Source organism: Candoia aspera, chromosome 2 (assembly GCF_035149785.1).
Source record: "Candoia aspera isolate rCanAsp1 chromosome 2, rCanAsp1.hap2, whole genome shotgun sequence".
Lineage (NCBI taxonomy): Eukaryota > Metazoa > Chordata > Lepidosauria > Squamata > Boidae > Candoia > Candoia aspera.
Window position 1 is genome coordinate 139,986,178 of NC_086154.1, and position 6,000 is coordinate 139,992,177.

General features: G+C 41.9%; 1 protein-coding gene across 1 annotated transcript in view; it reads left to right on the forward strand.

Moving 5' to 3' along the window:
- Nucleotides 1–5,672, forward strand: part of ASB8 (ankyrin repeat and SOCS box containing 8) — a 107,105-nt gene extending 101,433 nt beyond the window's left edge. Inside the window, exon 5 of the transcript XR_010067239.1 lies at nucleotides 5,663–5,672. The gene's annotated coding sequence lies outside the window, so the exon portion shown is untranslated. The remainder of the gene's footprint in view (nucleotides 1–5,662) is intronic.
- Nucleotides 5,673–6,000: the final 328 nt, after the last annotated feature.

Consider the following 6,000-nt stretch of genomic DNA (forward strand, 5'->3'; position numbering starts at 1 on the left):
TACTCTACTCAATATGATGCTTAATCTTCCCAAATATATTAAGCATAGGCCCTGTTAGAAGACAGTAGTCTACCTTTGCATTAATGACTACTAAACTAATCCATTAATCTCACTAATTTTCTTTTGAAATTTGCCTCTGTGCCTTTGGGGCTTAATCCTCAGCAACATGCATACTGTAAGATTGTGTGGTCAGTCAAATTATAAGATTAGTAGGAGATGAGAGAATCTGAAAGATGCCAAGATGGGGGCCCTAGATAAGCATACTGAAGAATTTTGTGGAGATGAAAGTATATAGGTAATGTACAGAACAGTGCAATCACGTTTTTTGGAGGCCTGAAGCTGGGCGGGAAAACATCTGAAATGATGCCCTTTTTTTTCTTTCTTTCTCTTTTATTCAAATATTGCCCACACTGTCACTGGTTAGGGATTTTCAGGTCATGTTGACTCTCCTCACAGCCTTCTCTTTGCAGACATGAGCAAGGCTTTACCCAACATTTCCAAGTGCCTAATCATTACCATCTTTAATCTCTCCACACTCATGAACAAGCATCTTCTGTAAACGGTGCTGGAGCTGGACTGACAATATTCCACTTATTCCTTGATGTGGCTCCTTCTACCAACTTTTCTCGGAGAAGACGGGAGCTCTTTATCCTGAACTTAAAGGGATGTACACTTCAGATTTCCTGCAGTGGTCATGATGTGGATCACTTAAAGCTTCGTTTGGCCTGCTTACCAATCAACATGTCAGAGATGTGAATCCCTTTTCCACAGCTCCCCTTTAGAACGAATAAGAAGGCAGTAAAATGGATCACATACTTACCGACATATGCATCATCCACATATTCCTACAGATCCATTATATGAATACAGGTAGTCCTTGCTTACTGACCACTTCTTCAGGGACCATTCAAAATTACAACGGTGCTGAAAATCGAAATTTACGACCAGTCCTTGAAGTTGCAGCTGTCATGGTGTTCCTGAAGTCACATGATTTCAATTCAGGCGTTTGGCAACCGGCACACATTTATGACAGTCACAGTGTCCCGTGGTCACATGATCACCATTTGCAGCCTTCACAGCCAGCTTCTGACAAGCAAAGACAATGGGGAAGGAAATTGCAAACTGCAGTCACGTGATGACACTTAACCTTCAGTGATTCGCTAACAACTGCAGCTGGAGCTGCTGTCATAAGTTGGGCACATGATATTTCACTTTATGACTGCATCGCTTAGTGATGGAGTTGTCAGTCCCAATTGTGGTTGGTAAATGAGGAATACCTGTGCATAGATGTGTAGAATGTTTGATAGATCTCTGTAATGAGGGATGGAGTAGAGTGATGATTCTAAAGCACAAATTCATACTTTACCAAAACAAATATATGCTTGTATCACTTTGTATTATACAGGTAGTCCTTGCTTAACAGTGGTAACTGGGACCATTTTCTATTGCTAAGTGATGCAGTTGTAAAGTGTGACATCACATGATCCCGGTTGCCATTGTTAAGCAAGGACCACACAAATCATTAAGCAAGGACCTCACATGATTCCAACTTCCGACTTCTTGCCGGATTCCTCATTGACTTTGCTTGTGGGAAGCTGGCAGGGAAGGTCACAATCATATGACCAGTCAGCACCGTTGTAAGTTCAAACTGTCGCTGAACAAATGTAGTTAAGCAAGGAGGACTACCTGTAGTTAGGGAAGCACTGGATTCTATAGGTACGTGTTTCTTAAAGTGTGGTCCAAGGACCCTTGGGGAGGGGGAGGGGAAGCTGGTCAAGCACAGGAGAGATTGCTTACAGAAATCACTTGTTTTTCTCCCCCCACATCCCTGCAGAGTGGAGAATTGGAGAGGAAGGGATTACAAGAGAGTAAGCAGGCACACAATGGGGAATATACTGGGCTGTTTACATAGCACACTTGGGGCTGCCAGTGCCAGCACATTGCTTTCAATGTGCATTCCCCATTGTGGGCCTGCTTACTCTCTTGTAATCCCTTCCTCTCCAATGAATGTCAGTACAAACATTAATTCCCTTCTTGCTAATTATCCCAGCACTGGGGTGAACATTTCAAAGGGCGGGGGAGTAGGGAAAAGGAAAGCACAATCCCAGTTGTGTGATTTCCCACTTACAAATGCTTCACTTAAGGACACAGCTGCTGGTCCCAACTGTGGTCACTAAACGAGGACTACCTGTAACAGGAAAAACAATCTAGCAGATATCCTGGTCCCAAGTTGTTTGGGACCTTTGGTCACAACAAAAACCAATCTGACAGTTGAATAAGCTCACATGAGACCAAAACATGTGGAAAGACCCATGTTGAGAAAGGCTGCATTAGGATGCCCATGGGATATACTCAACCAGTTCTGCTCAGCTTTATTTTGTATATATATTATTATATTTTACACACACACACACACACACAATCTGATAGGCGTGTCTGTGTGTGTGTGTGTGTGTATGTATGCAGGCCACTGTTCTGGCCCAACAAATTTTCAACTCCAGTAAAGTACATAAGGAGGACATTCAGCTATTGAGTTTATTGGAGTGCCGTCCTCTGGATCTAGAAAGAATAAAATATTTGGGGCCTCTGTCTCTGAGTGGAGAAAAAGCTTTCCTTACCTTCCCCTCCTCCTGAGAAGAAACTGTTGGGTTAATTGGCCCTTTCAGTTTAGCTGTTTGATTTTAAGAGTGAACTGGGCATGTGTGTATTTTGCTAGCAATATTCTGATGTTGCTGTTTGAATTTTCATGTGCTTAAATGACACCTCATCTTTGAGCTGGATTCTGGAATATGTTGCACCACTTGTATGTCTTCCTCCCCCCCTGAACCTGAGGGACAGGCATTTGCTGGACCACAGCTTTCCAAAGCTGAAAGGACAGTGGGCTCTTTGTCTAAAGAGAGGTCTGCTTCTTAGCAGCCCTACACCACCGTCTTTGTCCAGGGATACTCAGCCAAGAGCACAGGCCTTCTGTGCCCCTGGGACAGGAATTTGCCTATGCAGCCCCGGAGAATGCCAGGAATGCTGGCCTGCCTGCACTAAGCCTTGTCCTTATAAGGCTCAAGGGGTCATTCAGCTCCTGAGGCAAAATGCCTCAGTTTTTCAAGGAACATTGTCCCAATTGCATGTAAGGGAAAGACAAAACCCATTCATTCTACAGACTTCTGCCTTCCTTTCAACACCTGCTCCAAAAACGATGCTCATACACTGTGATAGGGGTGTGCCTCAGTTTTCTAAGGGCCTGAGGAGGACACCTGGGAACCCACTAGCAGCCTTTAGGCTTGTTCTCCAGCGCTAGGTCAGCCCAGAATGTACTGGTGAAAACTGGGATTTGCAATTTAGTTTTTTCAAATAGCAACTGGACTAAAAATTCAAGCTTGTTTTCTATAGGTTCGCAAGGGGATGGTTTTATTAACACTGGAAGCCTGTGGTCCTCCAGACTGTGCCGAACAACAACCCCTAACATCCCTTAACAGGTCTCTTCCTCGCAGAAGTAGTTCATAAAGCAGTCAGCTGTTGATTATAGACAATAACCATCATCTGAATGTCCAAGCTACAATTCTATTCTTGTTGATCAATAGCAATATAGTATACAGAGGTGGAGAACGGGTTTTCTGAGAAAAACAGAGACCCAGCACTTCCTCTTTTTGAAATTGATTGTCTTAAAATAGTTCCTCTTCTGGAAGATGCAGTGGTGTGATCCCAGGAGAAAAACATAGCTGCTTTAAGGAGTTTGAGGCTGGTGCTTTGTTTGCTACCCTGCTTACCCTAAAGCACTGCTTTGCCCTCAGATCTGAAGCAATAAACACTCAGAATAAGTATTAAAACATAATTATTTCAAATTCATTTTTTATATTTGATCCTTGTTTGCAATAAAAGGAAGGATACATTCCTGTTGTAATGGTTGCTGAGGGAGAAAAAAGAGTTCAAAATTATTGTATCTAAAGAATTCCCAGAGCCATAGTGTTAATAATTAGTATCATACTGTACTACATTTATGAAGTGGGCTTTCAAATTAAGTTTCTTTGAAGAATTTCTAGGCAATTTCCTATTGATTTTGAGAGGCTTTGAGATTTTGCTAAACCAAGTGTTTTGGTCACCAGCTGCTTAGAAAAAAAAGGCTTCAGCTGAGATTAGAAAGTTACGAAATATAAGAGGAAAACTAAGGGGAAAACCATGAAAAACAATCAGAGTCAAATTAGTATCATACTGTACCACATTAATGAAGTGGGCTTTCAAATTCACAACACCCTGTGTTGGAATTTGTAAGCAGAAAAAAATCCAGATGACTTTGCTTTAAAGGGTGCAGCAAAAGTTGCAATCATAGAACAAAAGTCAAGAAAATGCAGTATTTTGGAGGTGACCAGCTCATCATTTCCCATACAATGTTTGTTTCAAACTGTAAGGTTGCTCTTCCCCCTTTAATCACAGCTGAGTCAGAAATAAATCAGGTCAGCTGCTGAATGTAGCTAATGTAATAAGAATGTTGTGGTGTGGCATCAATTCTGAAGCAGTTTATGATGTCATTTGTTGCATGGGCTTAGTGCGTTCTGTGAACCCAGCTATGGTGATTTGTAAACAGTAAATAACATACTATGATGTATTAATCCAGTCATCCATTATCTTGCATCTGTGCTGTCAAATAAAATACAAACTAGGGGCAAATGCATGATAGATTTGGAAACTGATGGATCTGGGTATGCTTCTGTTCCCTACTGAATTGCAGACAACACTTATCTGAGGGCCTTTTCCCCTTTGAACTTAACCATGGTACAAACATATCCTGGCAATTTTTTTCTGTTGGATCCCCATGATTTTGCCTTCATCTCAGCCCTTGGTTGAAACAAGCTTACAGACTTAGCTATTTTCCCTCTTAAGCTGATAGCATCCAAGGACAACTGCAAGATGTGTAAAAAATTGTTCCATTTCTCCACTCAAGCATTACAAGCAAAGACCAACAGTGAATGGGATTAAAAAAAAAGTATTGGTCATTTCAGGCTGATGTGGGCATGTACTCTGTCCTCTGGTCCCCAGTCAGCTTTTTCTCAGCCACCAATCTACTGCTGATTCCCAAAAGAACTGGATATAGTAGCACATGACATGTAACTGTTTCAAACCTAGCAGATAGTTTTTGTGGAATAGAGAAATGGCACGGCAATGAACTAGCATAACAGGCTGAGTCCAACAACCTAAGAGACGGCTTTATACATGGACTTCACCAGATGGACAACACCGAAATCAGATTGACTACATCCTTTGCAGCCAAAGGTGGCGGACATCTATACAGTCGGTAAAAACAAGACCTGGAGCTGACTGTAGTTCAGATCACGAACTTCTTCTTGCACAATTTAGGGTCAGACTAAAGAGATTAGGGAAGACCCACAGATCAGCTAGATATGAGCTCACTAATATTCCTAAGGAATATGCAGTGGAGGTGAAGAATAGATTTAAGGGACTGGACTTAGTAGATAGGGTCCCGGAAGAACTCTGGACAGAAGTTCGCAACATTGTTCAGGAGGCGGCAACAAAATACATCCCAAAGAAAGAGAAAACCAAGAAGGCAAAATGGCTGTCTGCTGAGACACTAGAAGTAGCCCAAGAAAGAAGGAAAGCAAAAGGCAACAGTGATAGGGGGAGATATGCCCAATTAAATGCAAAATTCCAGAAGTTAGCCAGAAGAGATAAGGAATTATTTTTAAACAAGCAATGCGCGGAAGTGGAAGAAGACAATAGAATAGGAAGGACAAGAGACCTCTTCTAGGAAATTAGAAACATTGGAGGTAAATTCCAGGCAAAAATGGGTATGATCAAAAACAAAGATGGCAAGGACCTAACAGAAGAAGAAGAGATCAAGAAAAGGTGGCAAGAATATACAGAAGACCTGTATAGGAAGGATAACAATATCGGGGATAGCTTTGACGGTGTGGTCATTGAGCTAGAGCCAGACATCCTGAAGAGTGAGGTTGAGTGGGCCTTAAGAAGCATTGCTAATAACAAGGCAGC